Below are 25495 nucleotides of genomic sequence, written 5' to 3'. Positions count from 1 at the left end.
ACATCAGAAGCAACCCGGCAGAAAGAGGATGCAGAGGAAGTTTGGTCAACATCTGGAATGAGAGACATAACACCCCACAAACAGAGCAGAGGCTGGCAGACTAAGTAAGGAATATAAAGAAAAAGAACTGGCTCGCCACAACAGAAAGAGAGGAACTGTAAAGAGAAATAACACCCAGCAACAAAAGGAAAAGAAGACAAACTAGAGACGATGCCACAGAAGATGACAGAAATGATGAGCTACCAAACGACAGCACACGAAGAACACCGGAGATGTAACAGAGAGGTCGGATGGGTGGAAAAGATCAGACAATGGTCGAAGCCAGATACAGAAAGAACAAAGATCCCCTCCATGAAAGCCTACAACACAAAGAAACTACAGGAAAAAACAAATGAAGTTAATGAAATAATGAGACTAATACACACCTCCAGTATCACAGAAAAAAGTAACCTGGCATATGCAGAAGCAAGACTAGTAGTAGAACTCATGGGGATACAAACACCAACATCACCATCACAACCAACCCAACAGAAACCAAAACAGCAACCATCTTGGAAAAGGCACCTGGAAAAACAAATCATGGCGGTGAGATCTAACTTAAGTAAACTTAAAGAGATGGCAGAAAAGAGACTAAGAAGCAAGAAAACTAGAGTGGAACTGAAAGAGATATACAAAGTACAGGAGAAGGGACTAAACAACACAATAGAAGATATAAAACAGAGGCTTAAAGCAAAAGCACACAAGATCCAATGGTACATGAACAAGAATAAAGGATACCAACAGAACAAACTCTTTGGAACCAACCAGAAACGACTATACAGCCAATTAAGAGGGGAAGACAACCACCAGGAAATTCCTGAAGCCAAATCAAGTAAGAGGCTCTGGAAAAACATATCACACCACAAACATGCAACATGGCCCCAGGAAGTCAAGGCAGAAGTATGGGGAGAATAAAACATAGATTCACTGAGATCACTACAGACGCAGTCAGACACCAGCTAAAGAAAATGCCCAACTGGAAAGCCCCAGGTCCTGATGAAGTCCATGGATACTGGCTCAAAAATTTCAAGGCCCTACACCCACGAATAGCAGAACAACTCCAGCATTGTATCACAAACCACCATGCGCCCAAATGGATGACCAAAGGAGAACATCTTTAGTCCAGAAAGACAAGAACTAGGGAAATATAGCAAATAAATACAGGCCTATCATCTGCCTACCAATATTGTGGAAGTCACTAACGGGTATCATACCTAGAGGATACAAAAACCATTCCCCACCAACAGAAAGGCTGTAGAAGGAAGTGTATGAGCACAAAACACCAGTTCCTGATAGACAAAATGGTAATGAAGAATAGTAAGAGAAGGAGAACCAACCTAAGCATGGTATGGATTAATTACAAGAAAGCCTTCGGCATGATACAACACATGTGGCTAATAGAATGCCTGAAAATATATGGGGCAGAGGAAAACACCATCATTTTCCTAAAAAATACAATGCGCAACTGGAATACAGTACTTACAAGCTCTGGAATAAGACTAGGAGAGGTTAGCATCAGGAGAGGGATCTTTCAAGGAAACTCACTGTACCCACTACTCTTTGTAGTAGCCACGATTCCCATGACAAAAGTTCTGCAGAAGATCAATGCTAGGTACCAACTCAAGAAAAGAGGCAGCAGAATTAACATCTGATGTTCATGGACGACATCAAGCTGCATAATAAGAGCATCAAGGAAATAGATACTCTAATCCCGACTGTAAGGATTGTATCTGGGGACATCAGGATGGAGTTTGGAATAGAAAAATGCACCTTGGTCAACATACAAAAAGGCAAAGTGACAAGGGCTGAAGGGAAAAGCTACCAGACAGGAACACCATCAAACACATAAATGAGACAGGCTACAAATACCTGGGAATAATAGGAGAGGATATAAAACACCAAGAGATGAAGGCCACGATCAGGAAAGAATATGTATAGAGACTTAAGGCGATACTCAAGTCAAAACTCAACACAGGAAACATGATGAAAGCCATATACATGGGCAGTACCAGTATCAAATAAAGTGCAGGAGTAGTGGAGTGGATGAAGGCTGAACTCCGCAGCTAGACCAGAAAACTAGGAAACACATGACAATACACAAAGCACTACACCCAAGAGCAAATACAGACAGACTATACATAACATGAAAGGAAGGAGGAGAGGGCTACTAAGCATAGAGGACTGCGTCAACATCAAGATCAGAGCACTGGGGCAATATCTGAAAACCAGTGAAGACGAGTGGCTATGGAGTGCATGGGAAGAAGGCCTGATAAAAGTAGACGAAAACCCAAAAATATACAGAGGCAGGAGAATGAAAAACAGAACAAAGGAATGGTACAACAAACCAATGCATGGACATTACATGAGAGAGACTAAAGAACTGGCCAGTGATGAAACATGGCAATGGCTACAGAGGGGAGAACTCAAGAAGGAAACAGAAGGAATGCTAACAGCGGCACAAGATCAGGCCCTAAGAACCAGATATGTCCAAATAACAATAGACAGAAATAACATCTCACCCATATGCAGGAAGTGCAATATGAATGATGAGACCATAAACCACATTGCAAGTGAATGTCCAGCGCTTGCACAGAAGCAGTACAAAAAGAGGCATGATTCAGTAGCAAAAGCCCTCCATTGGAGCCTGTGCAAGAAACACCAGCTAGCTTGCAGTAATAAGTGATACAAACAACAACCTGAGGGGGTGACAGAAAATGATCAGGCAAAGATTCTCTGGGACTATGGTATCAGAACAGATAGGGTGATACGTGCCAATAGACCAGACATGACGTTGATTGACAAAATCAAGAAGAAAGTATCACTCATTGATGTGCAATACTGTGGGACACCAGAGTAGATGAGAAAGAAAAAGAAAAAATTGATAAGTATCAAGACCTGAAAATAGAAATAAGGATATGGAATATGCTAGTGGAATTGTACCCATAATCATAGGAACACTAAGCACCGTCCCAAGATCCCTGAAAAGAAATCTGGAAAAACAAGATGCCAAAGTAGCTCCAGGACTCATGCAGAAGAGTGTGCTACTAGAAACAGTGCAGATATTGAGAAAAGTGATGGACTCCTGAGGAGTCAGGATGCAACCTGGAACCCAACACTATAAAAACCACCTAGTCACATGGGATGCTGTGATGGACACCCCCTCCAAAAAAAAATAATAATAATAATAATTAATAATAATATGCTTATGATTTTTATTTTCTTTTCTTTTTGTTTATCACAGTCATTCAATTCAACTGGTTTTGCAGTAAATGTTATGAAATTGTATTGCTCTGGGCAAATAGGAAGCAGTAGCTTCTGAGGAAACACAATTAAATGCATGACTGAAATAATTTAGCTAGCTTTTCAGATAAGAATAAATGCATAAAATGTGACAAAGAAAAGATTGTGCATATTTTTGAATTGCGCGAGATTAAATGTGGTAGTACAAAAATCTTAAATCCACCATGCACGGGCAGAGTTATATTTGGCTAGATCTGTGCACAGAAGAATTTACTGTTACTCAATAAGGGCCTGACTAGCACGTGATCATGAGGGTTGTGTTTATTTTACTTGTATGGAGCCATTTGTGACTGGGGTTGTTATGACAGGGTTGGCACGTGAGCGACCATCTGAACGAAAAAGGGTTGTGCAGAACTTTGTGGAAAGGCCGAACAATAGTGGTAAATCATTCTTCCACTGTGTAATGAGTGTGATTTAATAGACTTTAATGACTTGCATTAAGGAATAAATTTTTCAAGTTTGCTTTCTTGTGGATACAATAATAATGATTTAAAGAGGCGAGTCCTTCATGTGCACAATTCCTAGGCTCACGTGATCCTGAACTAAAATTGAAGTACGGGAATAATGAAGATTTCTCAAAGATGAACTTGGGAATCGTGTTGATTTAACTTCTTCTGCTATCTTTAAGGCTATCAGGAGAGAGAGAGGAGGCCAGCGAGTAAAAATTGCTGGTTAGGGGTGAATTCACGGCCCACCTAACTGTATTACTTAACTAAAGATGGCAGACTGCAAATCGTCTGGTACACACGGGAGAAAATAAGGCACTATTTCCTTCAGTATCACTTGATTTATCACTTCACTGCCTGACTACTATAGCATTGAAAACATGCAGGCTAACATGCGATAGCACCAAAAGCTTTTGTTTCAGATGACTAATACTCTCTTCTCTCTGTGAGCTGTTAGTGGAGCATGCACATGGTTTAACTTATCCCTAACAGCTTTTACAGTTACGATTTTGGTTTGCACGTAACACGTAAACTAAAATAACGTACTTACACTGTGGAAACCTGTTCACTTGTGCTTGTAATGGGGATTTTATGCTAAAGATTCGTTTCTCTGTCTTGTATCCAGCGTTAGCAAAGCTAGTATCTGATAGCTTATGGGGGTTTGCAGGCATGCAATGATCGTGCGTTTTGCAAGGCTACAAGAATTAGGGCAATGGTCGCCAAATATTATGTTTTCTGGGGAAGAATAGGAAACTTACCACATGGGTTCGATTCTGACTGCAGGTGCAGACTCAGGTAACCAACGTCAAGAATAAGGTTAAGCTGAAGACTTTACTTCAGTGGGGAATGTTTAGATAAATGCTTGAAGTTCACTAAAATCACTTACATTTATATTAACAAAGTAGATCAGAAGAGCGGGGAATTTGCAAAACCAGACAGGATGAGAACAGATTCCTGTCGTATAACTAAAATTACAGTAAATTACACAATAACAATAACAGGGGAAAAATCCACTTCATAGGACACCGTTGGGTGAGAGGCAGTGATGGTAACCATGGTACAAGCACAAGGATGAACAGATAATTCCACAGCTAGCAACTGTCTGTAATGAGAATGCATCAGTTACTCACACAGATTTAAGGTGCCAAAGCAACTCGATTCTAGGCATTGGAATAAATGTGAACCTGAATAATTTACTCACTGCACTAAACAAATCAGGTCTCGTGAAAATATCTCACTTTAGAAAGGAAAATAAATTCAGTAGAAGAATAATAGTGTTGTGACTGACTCAAAACCTCACTTTGGGTACATTACCTTGCTGTAGGAGACAGGGAACCTCATCTTCAGTGCCAGCAGGGAGGGAATGAATTAAGCGGCTTCACCACAAAGAAAGACTTTGGCTCAAAACAGCCATGTGGGAAAATCAGAGCTCTGATGGAGCAGATGAGGCAAAGGACAAGTGTCTGGAGTCCAGGGCCAGGCATTTATCTGGTTATCCTAGTTCTGAGAGTGCATGGGTAGTGGTTTATCCTTTATGCATTTGTAAGAATTATGTTTTTCCTCATTCCAGGTGGCAATATCGTCGCTTGATTGGCAGCCCCTTTTCTACATCGCTCGTCCACGTTCGAGCCATATGGGAACCATGCCAGACTTTCTCTGTTGCCTCCAAAAGGCAGTACTGCAAGAAAGGCTCGGGCAGTCACTAGATCAAGGCAGAGGATTAAAAGGTTATTTAAGGCGTGAAGAAGGAGAGATTCTTCTGGGAAGGGTCAATGCTTTCCCATAACCTGTCTTTGTTAGGCAGCAGTGTTGTTCACGAGCCTAGTTTTTATCTTAATAGAATATGTAAATTGCATTAGCGTGGTGCATTATTGCACTTTAAGTGTGAGAGGTGACTTATATTCGTGACAATAATAATAATAATAATAATAATAATATGCTGGTGATATTCTCCAGTAGCTGAGGTAATTCTGATGACTTCAAACATATTTTACAGATATTTATTTGTAGGCCCCCCTCTGGGGCTCTCCAGGCATCCGCCGTCCAAAACAGCAAGCATGACCTACAGCAGACCATCGCTTTTTCCCAGAAAACACAAATCAGAGACGGACGGCTGAAGCAGTGATTTTCATGTATTTTTTTTAACTTTCAGCTTATCATTTGTAAAACCAAAACCATCTGTAATTGTAAAACGTTTTCAGACTTTCAAACTATATGTAATGGAGTATCTCCTTATTTTTTTACAAAGAATTGTTAACTCTTTTCCTGGTGTGAGAAACCACAGCTGCCCATAAAATCATGCCTTTCTTGCTCTGATGTTAGATACTACCTTTCAGTCCTCGGAGGCCCATGTCTCATCAGAAATTTGTGACAATAAATTAGTAAGTACCCAGACGCTGCCTCTTACTCATCCTGTCTCTATATATTCTTAAGGAAAACCTTCATTTTTCATCAGTTAAATTATAAAAAAAATGAACTATCCTGCAGACGAACACATTTTGAACTATAATCTGTTTAGTACATTTGGGTAAAAAAGTTAAAATAACTTATTCATTTTTTTCTGGACCAGAATACTTCCTTCTTTATCCCTTTTCCCCATTTTTGCATAAGGCAACAGCGAGAGTGGGCGACTCACTGCCAGTTTGTAAAGCCTGGCAATTTTCTCTTACTCATCAAGGTGCTTTGTATGTATCAAGGTACTATGTATGTCCAATTTCAATACTTTGCTGAGGGTTAAGTCCCAATATTTGAGTGGTGCGTTCTGCCTTAACTAGTAAATATTAATCGTTACTAGCAGCAGTATTACTGATTTTAGTAGAGCCGTTCGTACAAACACTATCAAATCAGGCAATTGATATTTGTTCGGCAACTTTTCAGAATAATTAATTATCATTTGTCTTTATTCATAACATCATAAACGAATATTACGTGTGAATATATCTTTTGAAAATAAGAGCAAGAATTAGGAAAGAAAGTGAATTCAGTGATAAATAAACCCGAAACCTGGCGGAAATAGAGTTGACCTGGCTACTGGCCCTCCTCCAACTTGCACAGGGTAGAAATACGTAAAGGTTCCTGAGGCAAAAATAGTTTTTTCTTTGCTTTTTTTATTAGAAAAACTGAGATAAAACCGGCAAGAAAACTGTGGCGTTATCATTATTGAGCCTTAAACTTTTCCTTCCTTTGTTTGTAGCACGAAGGAGGTCCAGGATATTGCATCCTCTGGCTTCTTTCGCTGGCTGAATGTATGAGGTATCAAAGAGAGAGAGAGAGAGAGAGAGAGAGAGAGAGAGAGAGAGAGAGAGAGAGAGAGAGAGAGAGAGAGAGAGAGAGTTTTGTAAGAATAAAAACAAGTGGCAGAGAATGGGACCTTCTTTCTTAATACTTATAAGTGGACATACACATTGTCAAAAGTATGCACGCATGCATTTGCGGTTCAGAAATATAATACTTCTATGTAGAATTATGACATCAAGTGACATGCGAACGATTCTCGAGATGATCCCAAAATTAAACTGGGTCAAATTTGGACGTTATGCAAAATATTTCTTGATAACTGGTTGTTTTCGATATGCTTTTATAATGATTACAGTGTCTATTATAGACCGTGGGAGATATCAACTGCTCTTGAATGACTGATAATTAACATTCCATTTCATTATGAATGACATTGCCGTTTTGAAGGGGGTGGCAGTACAGATCAATTTATTGTACGAGATGAACACAAAGAGAGATTCTGCATCGTTCAAGCATTCAGGAAAGTATTTTCCGAGTCAAGTTTCTTTTGCTGACTGATGATTTGGCGGTTGCAAATTTTTCTTTTGGGGAAATATGATGTCACATAGTTTAACTTTGGGTAAAACGTGTAATGACGTATGTCACCTTTTTTATGTGATGATTTCTTTTGTAATGTTTCTTTACCATCTTCTGCGCCTTTTTATTCGTTGCCCAGTGAAAAACCTTTATAGATGCTTTATTATTTCTGGTAATACGTTTGAGTCCCAGGAGGTTTTCTTGAAGACATAGTGAGCTTTCTTACTTCATTAATTGACTAATTAAAATATCGTATATTTACAAAAATAAGATGAAAAAGTGTGAGCCTTGCTTCCTCTCAACCCATGACTGGGGAGGAAGACAAAATCTCGCTCCCCTAAGGCTCTGTTCTTCTTCTGGTCTGTCTCTCTTTACGTGAATCAAAAAGGTTTTTCAAAATGGAATGCCCATCTTATAATAGGAGGGCGATAGTTCCTGTCCAGCCCTTGGTAGAAATCTAATTGGCGGGGCTTATCAAACAACGTCCTTCTTATTGGTGGATTAGTTGAATTGACCCCTCCTATGAGGGAGGGTCTTATGAAAACCAAGTCTTGGTTTCCGGAAAAGTGAACAGGTATGCACATGGGCGAGCTTGTTTAAAAATTATTTTAACGATTTCAGTATGATTCTTGCGCCCTGTTTTGACTCCATGGGAAACAAAGTGTTTTACTATGCTTCTCTCTCTCTCGGAGGCGACTCTCTCTCTCTCTCTCTCTCTCTCTCTCTCTCTCTCTCTCTCTCTTTCTATATCATTAGATTCTTGAAATATATTATAGATAATTGAAAGAAAAATATCGTCTTTTCTTTAGAAGATTAAATAAATTATAAAATAAAGGAAATGTAGACAAAAGCAAGGATACTGGTCTGTTTACGTAAATAAAAGAATACAAAGAAGAATCAGCTAAGAGAGAGAGAGAAGGAGAGAGAGTGAGAGGCCCCTCAGGTCGAAAACCAATCTAGGTTTTTTTCCCAGGAGCCGCCATATAAATGATTCAACCCAGTCGCGAGTTGGGGAATAAAATTGGTTTGGATATGTCGGAGGCGACCTTACGCATTTCTCGCCCCAAATTCATCGCTACCCTTATTCTTCTCCATCCACCTTTTTCTCGCTGAATTAAGAAATGAAAATATGTGGAAAGGGGGAGTAAAAGAAATGAGACTGGATGGTGTGATATACCAACTACTACTTTTCCTTGATTCATCACTTGAGATATATATATATCGCATTATTTTGTAAGAAAAAATATATGCACATATAAAACTTCTCCAGGTGTTTCTTTCCTGAACGGTTCATTCCATGATAGATTTCGCCAGATACTTTAGGGACAGAAGCCCTTCCTGGCTCCAACTCTCCATTTTTACCTGGGCTGAAGACCAGTACTGATAGGTCTGGTCTGCCCTCAGAAATGCCAGAGTTGTAGCCAATGCCACATTCATTCTTTAACCGCTGAAATGAGGATGAATCCCCTACTTATAAAATATATAGAATATGAGTTACACACTTATACTGCAAAGTTAAAGGAATTATGCTGTTTGATGTTCTAGGAAATCTAACCAAATGCCGTTTCTACTTCCTGCACGGTTTCTCTAAACTGGATATTGTTCATCGACTAATGTCTTTTGTTTTAATAATAAATTATACTTTATATATATTACATTTGCATTTACCAAAAGAAAGATATCGGAAATTCGTCAGGTTCATTTCCCTCAGTGTTAAACTGACAGTGACTTCGGTTCTCAAAGACTTCGTGCAACTTCCGCCATCAAGAACTTCCTGTTCGTTCATTCAAGTTTATATTGATGCAATGACAGAGTCATGTCTTCCAAGAGCTTTCATTAATTTGTTTTATCTTTATAAGTTATGCCGAGAAATGTTCGCGGATTTATATTCTTACCTTAAACAACCCCCGTTAGTAATTTTCACTAAATATCACAGCTGAATAGTTGCAAAAATTCAACCAGAAAGACAGAGCATTTAGGAAACTGCCAGTCCCATAAATTAGTGGCATTTTACCGGGCTCTCCGTCCCATAATTCTTGTTCTCGCTTTCGTGCTTTGTTTGATTTTCGTTTTTCTTCGACGTAAATGACCCTGCTGCGTTGGAACTTATGTTCATGTCCGAACTGCGAGGCATTTCCAGGAAATGTAGCTAATAATTTCGAATAGCCATGAAAGGATTCTCTCAAATGAGGCTCTTTCAACATTTGTTTTTGCTAATGTTTGTTATTGACTTATGAAGACAACACACACTTCATACAAGACACACACACACACACACACACATATTAATATATATATATATATATATATATATATATATATATATATATATATATATATATATATATATATATATATATATTACGTCAGTGTTGATGTTTTTAAAGCGTGTAGTGATGTGTATCATTCAAAGGTAAGATTATCTATAAGAAAATAGTTCAAAATTCATTGACAGCTGAATCAGTAAACTAACTATTCCATTCAATATTTATATTACTAATTCATCTTTTTTTAGAATATAACTTAAAACATCGTTTTATGTATTTAAAATCAATATCATTAGATATGCACTGAAGAAATATGTCTGTGCATAGAATTAAACATAGTATTTTAATCCCTTAAAAGCTATAATTTGAATCTGGCTATGTTAATCAAAGATCAGCCATGCTTAACTTGCGATGACTTCACAGCTAAATAGTTCATTGTAATATAATGGAGATCACTTCATTATTAAGAAAGCTTACTCATCACTGAAACTCTGCTGAAAGATATTGGAAATTTAACAACTAAGAGTTAATATTTCATGAAAGGTAAGGGATTTATTCCGACTGCTTTTTCCCCCCGACCTAAAATTTCTTCCAATCACATCCTTTGGCAAAATGCTGATTTTCATCATCGCATCGAACACAAATGAATAATAAAAATGTATGTGCACTTTATGTAAACCAAAATTTATGAGCGAATGCATTAGTTTACGTGACAGAAAGTGGGAATGCCACTGACTAAAGAAGAAGATGAATAACGAGGAAAAACTATCGTGAATGAATGCATTACGACGATGAACAAACTCGAAAAACTGATCTGCTTGTAAAGAGGAAACCGGAAAGTTTCGCTGGGTTCAAAGGTCCTAATTACATATTCGGTTTATCCTTCGCGAAAAGTTTTGCTAAGATAAATAAGGCTGCATCAGATGCTCGGGTTACGAGGAAGTCATTAGGGAGTCGAGATATGAAAGCGATAACCTGCGCTGCCTAAAGATTTCCCAGCGGAGTTTTGGCAAATGAAGGCTGCCTCTGAACCCTGAACTTTCTCTTGAAATCGCTGAAGAAGTTATCATGGTTTGTATGTTGTAGTGATAATGCTAATGATGATATCAATCGATTTTGTCACACTTTCCCGTAATCTAGTAAGATATTTTCAACCAGCCTTTTGAGCTGCAAATAATGAATAATAATAATTGTAATAATAATAATAATAATAATAACAATAATAATAATAATAATAATAATAATAATAATAATAATAATAATAATAATAATAATTAATAATAATAATAATAATAATAATATAATATAGTTAAGACAGTTTATATATATATATATATATATATATATATATATATATATATATATATATATATATATATATGTGTGTGTGTGTGTGTGTGTGTGTGTGTGTGTGTGTGTGTGTGTGTGTGTTTGTACTCAACAAAGTGAGGTCCTGTAATCGATTTTGCAAACTTAACTTTGGAGTCATGTACAGACATGTGAAACGCTTTCGGATATTGATATTTTTACTGTATATTGTTGGTATTTTGGGGGGGTTAAGCAGTTTGCTTGGAGACGTTCTGGGCAAAGGGGTAAATGGAAACAGTGCCTGCGTATTCAACGAGTCAGTGCTGACGAAGGCCTAGCGTCAGTATGCCTTCCCACAGAGACAGAGTTCATAACTCTTCGATGTTCTGTTCATATCGGAATGCGTCCATTAGCTGGAAATCGTCAGTTTCGTGCGTGAGTGCGCTCTGATAGGCATGCCACCTGGTGTGAATATTCCATTTTGAAAACAGGCTAAACATTGGGGGCCTTGACTGCTTTGTGACAGGATCCGCTTGGTTGGAGGACTTTTGAGTACTGACTGTGAGGTGAGCTGGAACTTTATTTCCAAGGAAACCTAAATGGGTTTAATTAACTTTGTTTAACATGTACTGATTTATTTTTATCTGCTATGTCTCTTTGATTTTTATTGATGATTCTACCATGTTTAATTATGTGCATTTCTTTTGGGGTTGGTAACGTGGGAAAACATCCCACTTTTATTTTTTCTCTGTGCCTATTTTTAAAAGTTGTGTTTTTAACCTTTGCTCTTCAGATGTATTGAATAGAGGTCAAATACATGGAGGGGAATGTGACTTATCATGACTTCGGTCATGCTGAATTATTTTAACTTTATGTTGTAGAGACCCATTTAGTGGAAATTGATAGCACCATGATATCTTACTTAGTTGATTTGAGGGTACTAATTTTGGGATGTAGATATTCCCATTTCATTGTTTTCATCTCATTTCAAACGACTTACCATGTTAAATTACTGAATAAATTACATTTTTGTAGTCATGTTTTTGCTATTCTTCTTTAGTTCGGTTAGTGACTAGGATAATGAGAGAGAGAGAGAGAGAGAGAGAGAGAGAGAGAGAGAGAGAGAGAGAGAGAGAGAGAGAGAGAGAGAGAGAATGTGCTGATCCAGTAAGCAGACTGACCATTGCTATTGGAGAATCTTTGAGATATAAGATGATATGACATTGTTCTTAAAACAGATGTGGAAGGAGGTTATGACCTTGTTAATAGGGCGGCATAATACATGCATACTTACAGACATATATATATATATATATATATATATATATATATATATATATATATATATATATATATATATATATATTTATATATATATATATATATATATATATATATATATATATATATATATATATATATATATACATATATATATAATGTGTGTGTGTGCAGGTGCATGTATGTCTGTGCGTGCGAATAAATCTTGGCGTGTTTTATTATAAGTGCATTATGTTATGTGATAAAGTTTTATTCTTGTCAAAGTCAGGTCAATGGGTCCCCAATATTTCTAGTAGATCCTCTTTCAAGTAATGACAGGACTTGCATTAATGGAGAGGTGCCACCCTCCTTCCTCACGACATGAAATATTCTGACACCTGCAGCCTAACGTCTGGAGACCCTGTAGCATTATTCTCTAATTACAGTAAGAGACATGATTTTCATTTATACATTAGTCCCGATTGAATAAATCTCTGAACACAAATCAGAATTATGTCTTTTCTCTGTTATGTACTATATCTTCAGGGATATTTACCATTGCAGATCCTTTTCATATTAGGAAACTTCAAGATTTACCTGCCTAGGAATGGAAGTCTCATGTAAATATAAAGAAGTTGGCTTTATTCAAAATTCGCGGAAAATTCAAGTATTGAACTTTGAAGGTGATCTTTGGCTGAAGCCTAGACTGGAAGTATGATGTCATTTTATTTTAAAATAGTTAAAAAATTTCCTAGACTAGGAATTAATTCAGCCCTCTTAGCTGTGACAGTTTCATTCTGGCTTCCTGGGACCAAATATTCCTACGTTTTCAAAATGATATTCGTTTTGAGTAATCAAAGGGAGAGGACCGGTTTTAACCCTTTCCGGTCTTGGGGCTTTTGGGAGAAGCCATCCGTCTCTCTCGCACTAGGTATCGAGGGCTTCTCACAGAAGCCCACCCCAAAACCGTCCATATCTTTGTAACAGCTGGATATAGCGTCCCCAAAATTTATCCAATCCACAGCCTGTTTTCTCTACTTGAGCTCTATAAATTAAAGAAAACCTTTCTCCCCCGAGTCAATTCATAATCTACCCCCGAAAATAATATTCAAAACTGCGTCAAAATTCGGGTTCTCTCTGGCGACACTAGCGCATTTCGCCCGCGTTTCCCCAGGTGAAAGTCGCCTCTCGCTAGTTGCTGCTGGCTTTGTTTCCACTCCTGTGTTTGTAACGCTGTCACCAAGTCGCCCTGCATCCACAAAATTGAATTAGTATAGCTTAGTTTTGCAGACCACTGGTGCTCCTAGGGCTGGCCCTGGCTAAGAATCAATTGGTTACTTAGCAACATCTTATTTCTCTGACTCTCCAGCCCATGAGAATGACGGTCTGAAGCTCAACCAACTCGCCAACAAAGGGCAATTTTCACTGTAAGCCTCATGTTGAAATCGAGAACGTCTCTCCGAGCCGTAATTCATGATGCTGCCTGTTAGTAAACTGCAAATGAATTATTTACAATTTAACAGAAATAAATCCTTTATGAAGGCTCATATATATAGTAATGTTGTTCAATGCAAAACAAAAGTGCAGAAAAATACAAAATTACTGAGAGAACCATCAAATATAAACTTGAAATATTCTTCAAGATATGTCAACACTATCGTACAGGGGGGATTATATTGTAGTCCAGGGGCATTTACAACCGGTGCGCGAATCCATATACCCACCCTGCATACCCCACTGACCAACTTTGATAGCAAATATATATATATATATATATATATATATATATATATATATATATATATATATATTATATATATATATATATATATATATATATATATATATATATATATATATATATATATATATATACTCACATTTACTATCAAAGTTGGTCACTCACATGGGGTATCAAAGTTGGTCAGTGTGCAGGTCGGTGGATTCGCGCACACACACATGTGCGCATGTCACGTGTTTATGTCCATGTACTCGAAACAGGGCAAAAGTGTTCACAGCGTATGAACGAGTCTAGATTATGGGAAAATGAGTAGGGTTGTATCTTTGGGAAGGGAGTCAACACCGGCGTTTTGGTTTCTCTAATATTGACTTCTGAGTTCATCGGTTTTTTTGAAGGGTCCACGTACTGACTAATATTTATATAAACAATTGAAACTTGCCATGTATAAATGAATATGTTTCATTGATAACATCTGTACATTGATATTCTATTTACAAATCACAAGTAAATTATAAGTGAGTGGTTATTATGAAATATGTAGGTTGATAAGTATTTACATTGTCGTTCTCATGTAAAAGGTGCTTTCACACTCGCCCACTCACTGCAACATCTCAAAGTCAGCGCTTCATATTTTTTTGCAGCTCATAATCCTTTCTATTATCCTAGGCAGTTCACGCACACAAACACACACACACATGCATAATTATATATATATATATATATATATATATATATATATATATATATATATATATATATATATATATGTTGTCAAGGATTTATCCCTCCTTCATTTAGCCGCCAGTGCATCATTATTCTTGGAATGCAGTTTCTCTTTCATTTGACTATCAGGGCAGGGAAAGCATGGCGGGCGAGGGAGGAGCAGGCGTATTTCAAACCAGAGAATAGCAGTTAGCGCTAGTTTTCACCAATGTAGGAATCACCTTCCCCCTTTTCACCCCCCTCATGTGATGTGTGAGTAGTTAGGTATTGCGAGCTAAAGGGATAGTGGGGCTAGCCGACAGGTAGGACCTTAACCTCTAAGTACTTAATCTTTAAGGATCCTTTCCCTTCGCTCTTTTGCTGGCTGAATGACTTTTGCAGGTCAGATAGGCCTAAATTTCGACAAACACGGCCCCACGCCAAGCGCCGTCTCAGAGATGCAGTCAGAGACCTCCGGCATCCCGTCGAAGACGCAAGTCTGCGTTCCTTCCGTCTTAGCTGGGTGAATGCTACGTCGATGCATGGCCGAGTCGATCGTGTTTTGGCTCCAACAACTGTCGAACAGGTTCGTGAATCGCAAGTAGTCAGTACGCCAGCCCTTTCCCTCCTCCCTGAAATCCCTTGATTTTTTCCATTCCTTTAAACTTCAATTCCTTTTTCCACAAAAGCATTCCCCTTTGTTAAGTCGACCCGATTCCGCATCCCGTAACTCGCCCCATAACTGCCTTGAAATCAAGTAAAACGACTCAGTGATAAATATCCAATTATCCCTTCCCAGTGCAAATTAAGGGCAAATTAGTCTAAGTGATACAAGTGTTTGAAGTTGCCCCCTTGTGTGGCGGCAACACGTGTTCATTGTCTCAGAGCCCAATCCACTACGATTCCAAGACTGTGATTTCGTGATTTCTTATATTTATCTTCTGGGCTACATAATGTTTAGAATTTAAGAACGTGCATTTGTGTAATACTTTGATAGGGAGATATCATTTCTCTTTTCGTGTGGTGTTAACTCCTAACCTCTTTTGCAGGGAGTCATCATCTGCTCAGTTGCAAATCTTTGTCCGCTAATTCTGACTGCCATCCAATTGTCGCAACCATTCCTGGTCGCAGCCTGATTGCAAGACTCCCCCACAGAAATTTTTTAAATGAATTGATTCCATTACCCTGGAGTTCATCCCTTGTGAAGGATAACCATCAGAGACGATTTAATGTAATTTTTACCTAACCGAGTTATTGTTATAACGGGGATGATTGTGCCCCTTCATTTTACATTGCTTATTTGCCAAGTACTGCATTATTGCTCTACTGTATATATTGTGTGTGCCTGTACATTGGTTACAATTTACATTTTGTCTTCTTGCATATTTGCCCCCAGTCTCTGTAAATAAACCCCTTTTAGTTGTAAAAGAAGTCTAATTCTTAATGGCGACCTTAATCAGTTACTTATAAATCCAGGAAAATCTAAGGTGAGTTTCAAATAACTTTCTTTTTGTTTATAAATTCGGGCCCCCTTGGTTCTTTGGCAGTACATTATATTAAATTGTTCCAATTCTCTCCCCAACTAAGCCTCCAGTTTATAACAATATTATATATATATATATATATATATATATATATATATATATATATATATATATATATAAATGTATATGTGTATGTGTGGTGTGAGCGTGCGAACCGCACAGGATAAAACAAATTTAGGTACAGAACAACTCCTAACAGTGATTGATATTATTTGTAGCCCATACTCATTTCTATGAGATATAAAAGGTAATTTAAAAGAGCCACTGACAGTTGGATAAATTTGATTCCAGACATACAGGTACTGCATAGTATTATACCTGGTTCATTCGTTTTGCATGCGATTTGCGAAGGAAAGGAGCGCTGCCTGGGAGATGATGTATTGAGTGGGCAAGTGTGAAAGCACCTTTTCACTTGTAAACTAAAGGTCCAGTGAATCGGCACACCCAAATTGCAGGTGGCATAATAAAGGTTTTTGATCACAAAGAGTTCCCCATTCCTAATCTGGGTCACTATTCCCTGGACACCTGCTGTCATTTTCCTCGTGGTCTTCAGTCCTCTACACTCTACGTGGCTATCGATAGTAATTATAGTTCATTTCGATATGTTCAACACAGATTATTAACCACTGTGTATATATATATATATATATATATATATATATATATATATATGTGTGTGTGTGTGTGTGCGCGCGTGTGTGTTCTCGTGGGTATGTGGGCGAAATGGATTGTAGGCCGCAGGAGATTAAAAAAATGTCCAGCATTTCATTGTGATGAGTCAATAACAAGGTACAGCAGTATTTATTTCCAGACCATTGTGCGACGTTTTACGTTGTATACACAAGGTCAAGGTCAATCCCATAACCACCACCAACCAAATACTTCGGAGGAAATCATTAAGTTTATTGGACCCATAAAAACAAGAAACAATGTAAAACTGATGTAATAATGTAGTTACACAATGCAATTATATTATATAAATATAATGTACCTAATTAGTCACCCCCTAAGTAACTAAATATTGTAAATATAAATAAACCCAAATCCCTCCCTAGTCACTTTCCCATTATACGCGCACACACACAAATTTATACTGTACATAACGCATTTCCTTACCTTTTGTAAGATGTTTTTATACTAAAAGGCCCTCCTTCAGTATTCACTTACACGAAATTTTGAATAGTTTACCCTTTACTTGGTTATACGGTGGCCGGTAATAAAGTCACGGGAAAAAAGTCACAGGAAAACAGTGGTAATTTTGGCTAGGATAAAAAGTCACAGGAAAAAAAAAAGTCACATGAATTTGTGGTGACCGGTAATAAAGTCACAGGGGAAAAATTCACAATTTTGGCTGAGAAAGATGTCAGGCAATCAAACAAAAACAATCAAGTCAGTCATAATTTAAGAGTTATAGCCAATTAAAGCAATAAAAAAATATTTTAAATCAGTTATTCCCTGGCAATACACGACTTTTAAAAACTGACATCATTGTACATATATTATGGCATTACATGTGAAAATATTTAACCGGATTAGCCCATTTGGGACTGACTGATTGTTCTCGAATTTTCAACATTTTGTTTTTTTGCCTCATGTGAAGGTCTTAAAGCCCTGTACACTAGCGGGCACTGCACTTGCAAACACTGGTAACCCACTACGCTGATCGGCTGGGTATGGAGAGAGCGAGCGATTGTCTGAGTAAGAGAGAGAGAGAGAGAGAGAGAGAGAGAGAGAGAGAGAATATAAAGAGCTGCAGGTGCCCTACGGGCATGCCCGCTAGTGTGGACAGGCCATTAGGCCCATTACGCTGACTCCGCTACATACATGTGTGCTTGTGTTCTGAACTTCAAAACATTCTTAAAAATAATAATAATAATAATCTTAACATCATAGCTAAGGAAAGAGTGGTATATCTTGGGCTTGACAAACACTTGACAAGTGAATCCCATATAATCATGTTTCAACACAAAGCTAAACCTATTCCAGTAGACATACTTTATTTCTGCCTCTCTTGTAAACAGCTATCTATTTTTTTCAATACTGACTAATAGACATTTATACATAGCTAATGGTGTGAAATTCCTAGAAGCATGGAAGTACACACGAATATATATTCAGCCTAAAGGGTTATGCGGATCTATCTGTCGTCACTTATTGATTATAAATTCAGCAACGGACAGCTGTAAGGAGTTTATCTACAGCGAGCAAATTCACCTATATACATAATATTACTTTACAAAATGCGGTGATCTTATAAGCCTATAATTGCTGTCCACACTCGGCCACCTGGACACGCTAATCTCTCTGCCGTCTAGGTCAAGTAAGGAACAATAAGTAACTGTAGCTTACTTATACTGTGTACATACACCCCGGAAATTATGAAAATGACACATTCACATGACAATATACTTTACCGATACTTTCAGTACATGTGGTTTTATTCCAGACTTAAGGTTTCATCCACAAAAATGTTTTCTATTTTATTATCATTGGTTTTGGTGCATCGCAAGGAATCAGCTTTCATTTGCAGTAGTTAAGTATATCATTGCAATATTTTTGCTTAGAATATTTATCTAGGATGTATATAATACTTTGATTTTACTAAATTTTGTATTTTACACTTCAGAACATTTACAGAAAAAAAATATACAAACAGATTACCTAATATAATTTGTTCTGATTTTCACCATTGCCATAAAATTTTATTTTTTGTGACGTTATTCTTGTGATTTTATTGCCGCCCACCATAACTTAATGTGCCCCTTCGGGCGCATTTCCTTTGGGCGAATTTGGGTATTAGTCAATATGCCATTTGGGCGACTACTCATTATATCGTTTGGGCGACAAAATATCAAAATCCAGCAAATTGGCACCAGTCATTTGGGCGAATCAGAATAATGGGAATTTGAGGGACAAGCATTTGATGACATGTTTTCACGTGGTCATAAACTTGTCATCGGTTGGCAGATAACTCGGTAGTTAGCTGGTCAATAGACAGTAGTTATCAGGACTAGTTATTACTCGGCGGCCATGGAAGGAAATCTGAAACAAACCGACGAAAAAGGTTCTCGATATTTTCTGGCTTTTTTTTGTATAGACATTGAAGAATGAAGTTTCGTGGCGGTGCATAAACGAAAACCAAATGTAAAGCCAGAATTAGGTGACTAGCCTTAGCTATCCGAAGTCTGTGGATCGTTGCCAGGATAAAAGGAAGACCATTTTCCTAAGGTTTTGTCCTAGTGCTCTCAATTCTAAAGCGAACCCAATTTACTCGCAGTTCTAAAACGAAGTATTACCAAGAGATTGGCAAAACTAAGGACCAGAAGCACAACCCCTTTCCTCACGAATTTGAGCAGTTTTAACATGCAAAAACTTTAGAGCCAGAGACACGGCCACCAACTAATTAAACTACGCATTATGCAAAAATCCTGCATTACTATCGCCTCACTTGCCCGACAAGTCCAGCGCTACAGCCCGACAAGTCCAACGCTACAGCCGTGTTGTAGTAATCACCGACAGTCAGTGGCTTCAATTTATAGGCATAAGCAATGACGCCCTCGGGACAAATTACACAATTTATAGGCATAAGCAATGACGCCCTCGGGACAAATTACAATGACGTTCTCGGGACAAATTCACAATTTATAGGCATAAGAAAACAGGACTGCCTGAAAACTGCCTAACTAAACTTTTACAAACTAACTATAACCTTTACATAGCAATTTGGACTCAATTCAACCCCTAAGATCCTTAAAATATATTCTTGGCGGTACCTCATGTCAAAGTGAATTTTCACTTCCAACTACAATCGCTCAAGTCCCCTTTACAAGCATTCTCAGCCGAATGCGATCTCCAGATCGTAAGGAATGATCTTAATGAACATTGATTATTCTTGTCATCAGAGGGGTCAAAATACAATACCACTTTGCTTAATAGGAAGTTTAAATCTGCATAGACTATTGCAAAATTCAATAGTAATAAACTAGAATCTCATCCAAATTAAAAACCATTACAGCTACTTTATTTCTCACACCAATTTCCCCATCTTACTTCTGTTAACCAACCAATCAGTAACTACCGTTCCTGTTAACCAACCAATCAGTAACTACCATTCCTTCGATTTCATAGGACATTCTTTGTCTTTCAAGAAGTATTACAAAGTCTCGCCATCACATGACATTTTGGGGTTAAAGAAATGGACAATGGTTTACAGACAATATATATTCTGGTCTTCATGCACGTAAATATATTACATATCCAAAGTAGTCAGATTAAAAAATTGAATAGTAGGCAGAGCACAGCAACTACAAGTTCTAGTTTTCTGGGTAACCGAATTTAGAGCACTTCGAATCCTCACAGGATATGCGCAGAGTCTACAAATTGAGTTTTGCTTGTCTGGGTAACCGAATTTGAAGTGCTTCGAATCCTCACAGGATATGCACAGCGTCTAGAAGTTGAGTTCTAGTTGTCAGGGTAACTGAATTTAGTGCGCTTCGAACCGTCACAGGACATGCATAGCGTCTAGAAGGCGAGTTCTAGTTGTCTGGGTAACAATTCTGAGCGCTTCGAACCCTCCCAGGATATTCTGTTAACGAGAAGCGTTGCTTTCCATTAGTATTAGTGTCGGCGTTATGGTCTGTGGCAGCTACACCAAGAGCCTGTGCATAAGAAAAGTAGTTTGGTTTTAGAATGCACTAAAAGTTTCCATGACATATCTTACCCTCTTAGTGAAAATAGCCTGTCCAGTTAGCCCCAGCAGCTATTCTAAAGTTATTATAATTAATACTATATCGTATGAGTAAACTTTCCCATTAATAATCCCATGTACTGTATAAGTATTACTTCAAACTGCCATCAATTTTCACATTAACAATCCCATATATTACTATTGTTCCTTCAAACTCCCAAAAAGATAGGATAAAGAGCCATCCTTTAAGACATTTAATAGGGCACCAATCTTACACAATCGCATCTAACTTTAGTGCTGCATAACTATGCAAGGTGCCATGCAATGCGAACACTATCTGGCAACTTACGTAATTTAGTATCCAGTCTAAAGGGAATTGAAACTGCACAACCCCAAGGGGCGAAAAATTAAGTATGGGAATTCAGAATAAGAAAGGGGTTCCCGAAGCAAGCTTCGGCGCTGGAGGAAAGGTGGATGAAGGTACGAGTCAATGAAAATATGCAATGCAATCAGAACTGTCGATTTCCTAACGAAAGCTTTGCTTGAAGAGTAAGAGGGGGAGGGTGGGAGTGTTGAGCACGTTGACTGAACATTAACAAGACTGCCCAAATTTGTATTACAATTTCCATTATTAACCAGCCTATTAGAATACCTGACAAATACAGTGTCAAAAATATTCTTTAAAAACCCAAGACACAGGCCTCTTAGAAAAAAATTAAGAGCCACCTATTACCCGTCTAGTTCCGACTTACTAGTGGGAATGAAATTCTAAGTTATAAAAGTATGTCAGACAATTACCCTACCCAATTCTCAGTTGCATTAATACATTCAAACTTACATCTAATACCAAACAAAGGGCTCAAGTACTGTAATACCCTCTGGTATTTACAATGTCAAATGTCTCCCTAGGTCTGACTATCACGTTTTTTACCCCAGTCTATTCCCAGCATCCTTAAGAGACTAGAACGTTTATTATCTTTATCCTAACCCCTGCATCTATATAAAATTAGCACATTCTATACCCTATTCTATCCTATCCTATATTTAAAGTTCTATATCTAACTTCCCATTAAGTCCTAGCTACACGAAAACTATCAACCTTGCAGTTCTAACAAGTTAGAAGTTGGTTGGTTTGAAATACCTATTGTGCATGGTGACTAAGTCACCATGCTTGTTTTTGAACTTCCTGTTGTGCATGGTGACCCAAGTCACCATGCACAACTCTAAGTCCACCTTTGCCTGCCAGGTGGCACCGCCACCCCGGCAAAGGTGGACTTGGGAAGTGGGCAAAGAAAAACTCAATTTACACGTTTTTACACGCAAGACTCAATTTACACGTTTTTACACGCAAGACTCAATTTACACGTACACGCATAAATCTTTTACACGCTTTACACGCAAATCTCAATTTACACGCTTTACACGCAAATCTCAATTTACACGCTTTACACGCAAATCTCAATTTACACGCTTTACACGCAAATCTCAATTTACACGCTTTACACGCAAGACTCAATTTACACGCAAGACTCAATTTACACGCAAGACTCAATTTACACGCTTTAAGCAAACTCACGCTTTAATGCAAACTCAAAGCAAACTCAATTTACACGCTTTAACGCAAATCTCAATTTACACGCAAATCTCAATTTACACGCTTTACACGCAAATCTCAATTTACACGCAAATCTCAATTTACACGCAAATCTCAATTTACACGCAAATCTCAATTTACACGCAAATCTCAAGACTCAATTTACACGCAAAATCTCAAAGCTTTACAAACTCAATTTACACCTAAAAATCTCAAGACTCAATTTAAACCAAAACTCAATTTACACGCAAATTCTAAAAACAAAGAAATCTCAATTTACACGCAAAACTCAATTTACACGCAAAACTCAATTTACACGCAAAACTCAATTTACACGCAAAACTCAATTTACACGCAAAACTCAATTTGACTAAACTACAAAAAACTCAAAGACTCAATTTACACGCAAAACTCAATTTACAAAGCTGAAATAATTATTCATGAGCTTTAAAAAGTGTTACTGCTCAAAAACTTCAAAATTCCAAAACAGACTTCACTAAACTTTGTTAATTCTAAAAAACAAAACTTGCTGAAATTACAAGACCAAACCACGTAAGGCAAAAGTTTTAAAACAAATTGTTTAAATCCACTAACCTAAAAAAAAAAAATAGTTTCTCTACAAACTTTCAAAAATTACCTTCCACATTAAACTTTTGAAGCTGAAATAATTACTCATTTAAAAATTGTTAGTGCTCAAAAACTTCAAAATTCCAAAATAGAGACTTCACTAAACTTTGTTAATTCTAAAGAACAAAACTAGCTGAAATTACAAGACCAAACCACGAAATGCAAAAGTTAAAACAAATTTTTAAAAAGTTTAAAACTACTAACCTACAAACTTTCAAAAATTACCTCACACAAACTCCACAAACTCCCACAACCACACGCAAACTTTTGATGCTAAACTATAAGTAAACTAAATAAAATTAAATACTCTAAAACAAAAGTTCTGAAGCTGAAATAAGTTCTAGAATTTCTTGAAATGTAGAAAACTGGAAAAGTTTTAACTTTGCAATTTTCAATTTTTAAAAAATAAAACTTTAAAAATTCATCAAAACTAAGGTTTTGAAAACTCAAAAAATAAACCAAATGCATTAAAACAAAGCCTAAACTTAAAATGAAAAATTACTTTTCTTGATTCTGAAAAAAAAACTAAACTAAAAAATGTTCGAGGGGCTGCTCAAGTCACTAAAAAAAAACACTTACTCACCCATTAATCCTGTTTAGTCGTAAGGTATCGGTACATCTTAGACAACTCATTGTGGCACGCGTACTTAATGACACACCCTGACCTGAAATAAGAAAATTTGTATATATTAAACCCCAAAATGTTCTTGCAAGTGGAAAGAACCAAAGGCTGACTATTGGTTACAATCAGCTGGGCCATCCGAAAGTTTCAGAATACGGAGGCGGCAAGGTTTTATAAATACTGATAAAGTGTTATGGCTAGTTTGCCACTTAACCCTACAATAATTAAAGTTAAAATAAACTTTATATACCCGCTATTAGGAAGGCTATGGTAGTCTAGTTAACACTAATCCTCCACTTTTAAACCCCATTGCATCGTAAGACTGTCCATTGCAGCATATAATTAAAATGAAAACACCCGCATCACTGCACAAGATTGCTAGCTTAAAACCTAAGTGCACAGAATTACCACTCAAAGCGTTCTAGTTCAGCTTAGTAATAAATTGGCTTCGAAAGTCTTAAATACCATGTTGAAGGACAATCTACAACAATAAATGTTTACAGTTATTGTCGAAATTGTCGGAATTTAAAACAAAAAATCGAAAACACCAATATTTGAAGATACAAAACCCGCAAACTGAAACCTTTCATACGACAACTGTATGTCATAGATAAAGTACGACAATCTAAATATTTAAGAAATATATCGCCAACCCAAACCTTGAAAAACGCCTTCACTCCTCAATTCTTGCAAAGTCTGTTCACAATACGACATATGAGAAATTGCTCAAGCTTCTTTAGACCTCAAATGAATATCCTAAAGGCATCCAAGTGAAGCATAAAAGGCTTTTTGAACCTGGAACAAATTGCAAGTCAGGCTAGAGAGCATTTGTACACGGCGCACCAAAACTATACAACAAAATACCGCCTGAAATGAAGAAAGAAACTTTAAAAAGGAATTAAAGACTATTTGGCAGGAGCTACGATACTGACGAGAAAACACAAAGACAATTATAAAATTTAAGTACCTTACTTTGAACACGTACAAGGGCCCGTCAGAGAGGAAATCATCCCTGTGGAAGACTGCACACAAAACCAAAGTGAAACAAAGCAAAGTCAACGATCGTCAAGTACAGCACGGCCGAGATCCCAAACGCTAATGAACGAGAAAGTCGAGTTAGTATCAACGAAACCTGTCTAACGGAGCCGGGGACTCTACGACGCTGAAACAAGCTGTTCTTGAGGATAACAGCCAACGACCGCTGCAACTGCCTGTTTGTGGGACGTCGCTTTATCGCCCCCTCGCCACCGAAGAAGTTTAAGGCGATGATCAGAAAATCGACAGAAATTATTATTATTATTATTATTATTATTATTATTATTATTATTATTATTATTATTATTATTGAGAGTTGCCGGGCACTCTTCCTTCTTAGTGAACTACCCCAATTATGTATCAGTAGTTAGCCCATCTGAAAAAAATTATTATTATTATTATTATTATTATTTATTATTATTATTATTATTATTATTATTATTATTATTATATTGAGAGTTGCCGGGCACTCTTCCTTTTAAAAAAGTTGGCCCATTATTATTATTATTA

At 37.3% G+C, this 25495-nt stretch overlaps 1 long non-coding RNA gene across 2 annotated transcripts; it reads right to left on the bottom strand.

Moving 5' to 3' along the window:
• Positions 1–20625: 20625 nt before the first annotated feature.
• On the bottom strand, positions 20626–25076 carry LOC136838220 (uncharacterized). 2 transcript variants are annotated; one of them, XR_010852907.1, is made up of 3 exons: positions 24923–25076; positions 23912–23993; positions 20626–21078 (listed from the first exon to the last, which is right to left on the bottom strand). It is a non-coding gene; the product is annotated as an uncharacterized lncRNA (long non-coding RNA). The 2 variants fall into 2 exon arrangements; XR_010852906.1 differs by having other exon boundaries at positions 24918–25068.
• Positions 25077–25495: the final 419 nt, after the last annotated feature.

Source organism: Macrobrachium rosenbergii, unplaced genomic scaffold (genome assembly GCF_040412425.1).
Source record: "Macrobrachium rosenbergii isolate ZJJX-2024 unplaced genomic scaffold, ASM4041242v1 282, whole genome shotgun sequence".
Classification (NCBI taxonomy): Eukaryota; Metazoa; Arthropoda; class Malacostraca; order Decapoda; family Palaemonidae; genus Macrobrachium; species Macrobrachium rosenbergii.
Note: the sequence above shows the minus strand (reverse complement) of the source record. Positions and strands in the feature narration are given on the sequence as shown.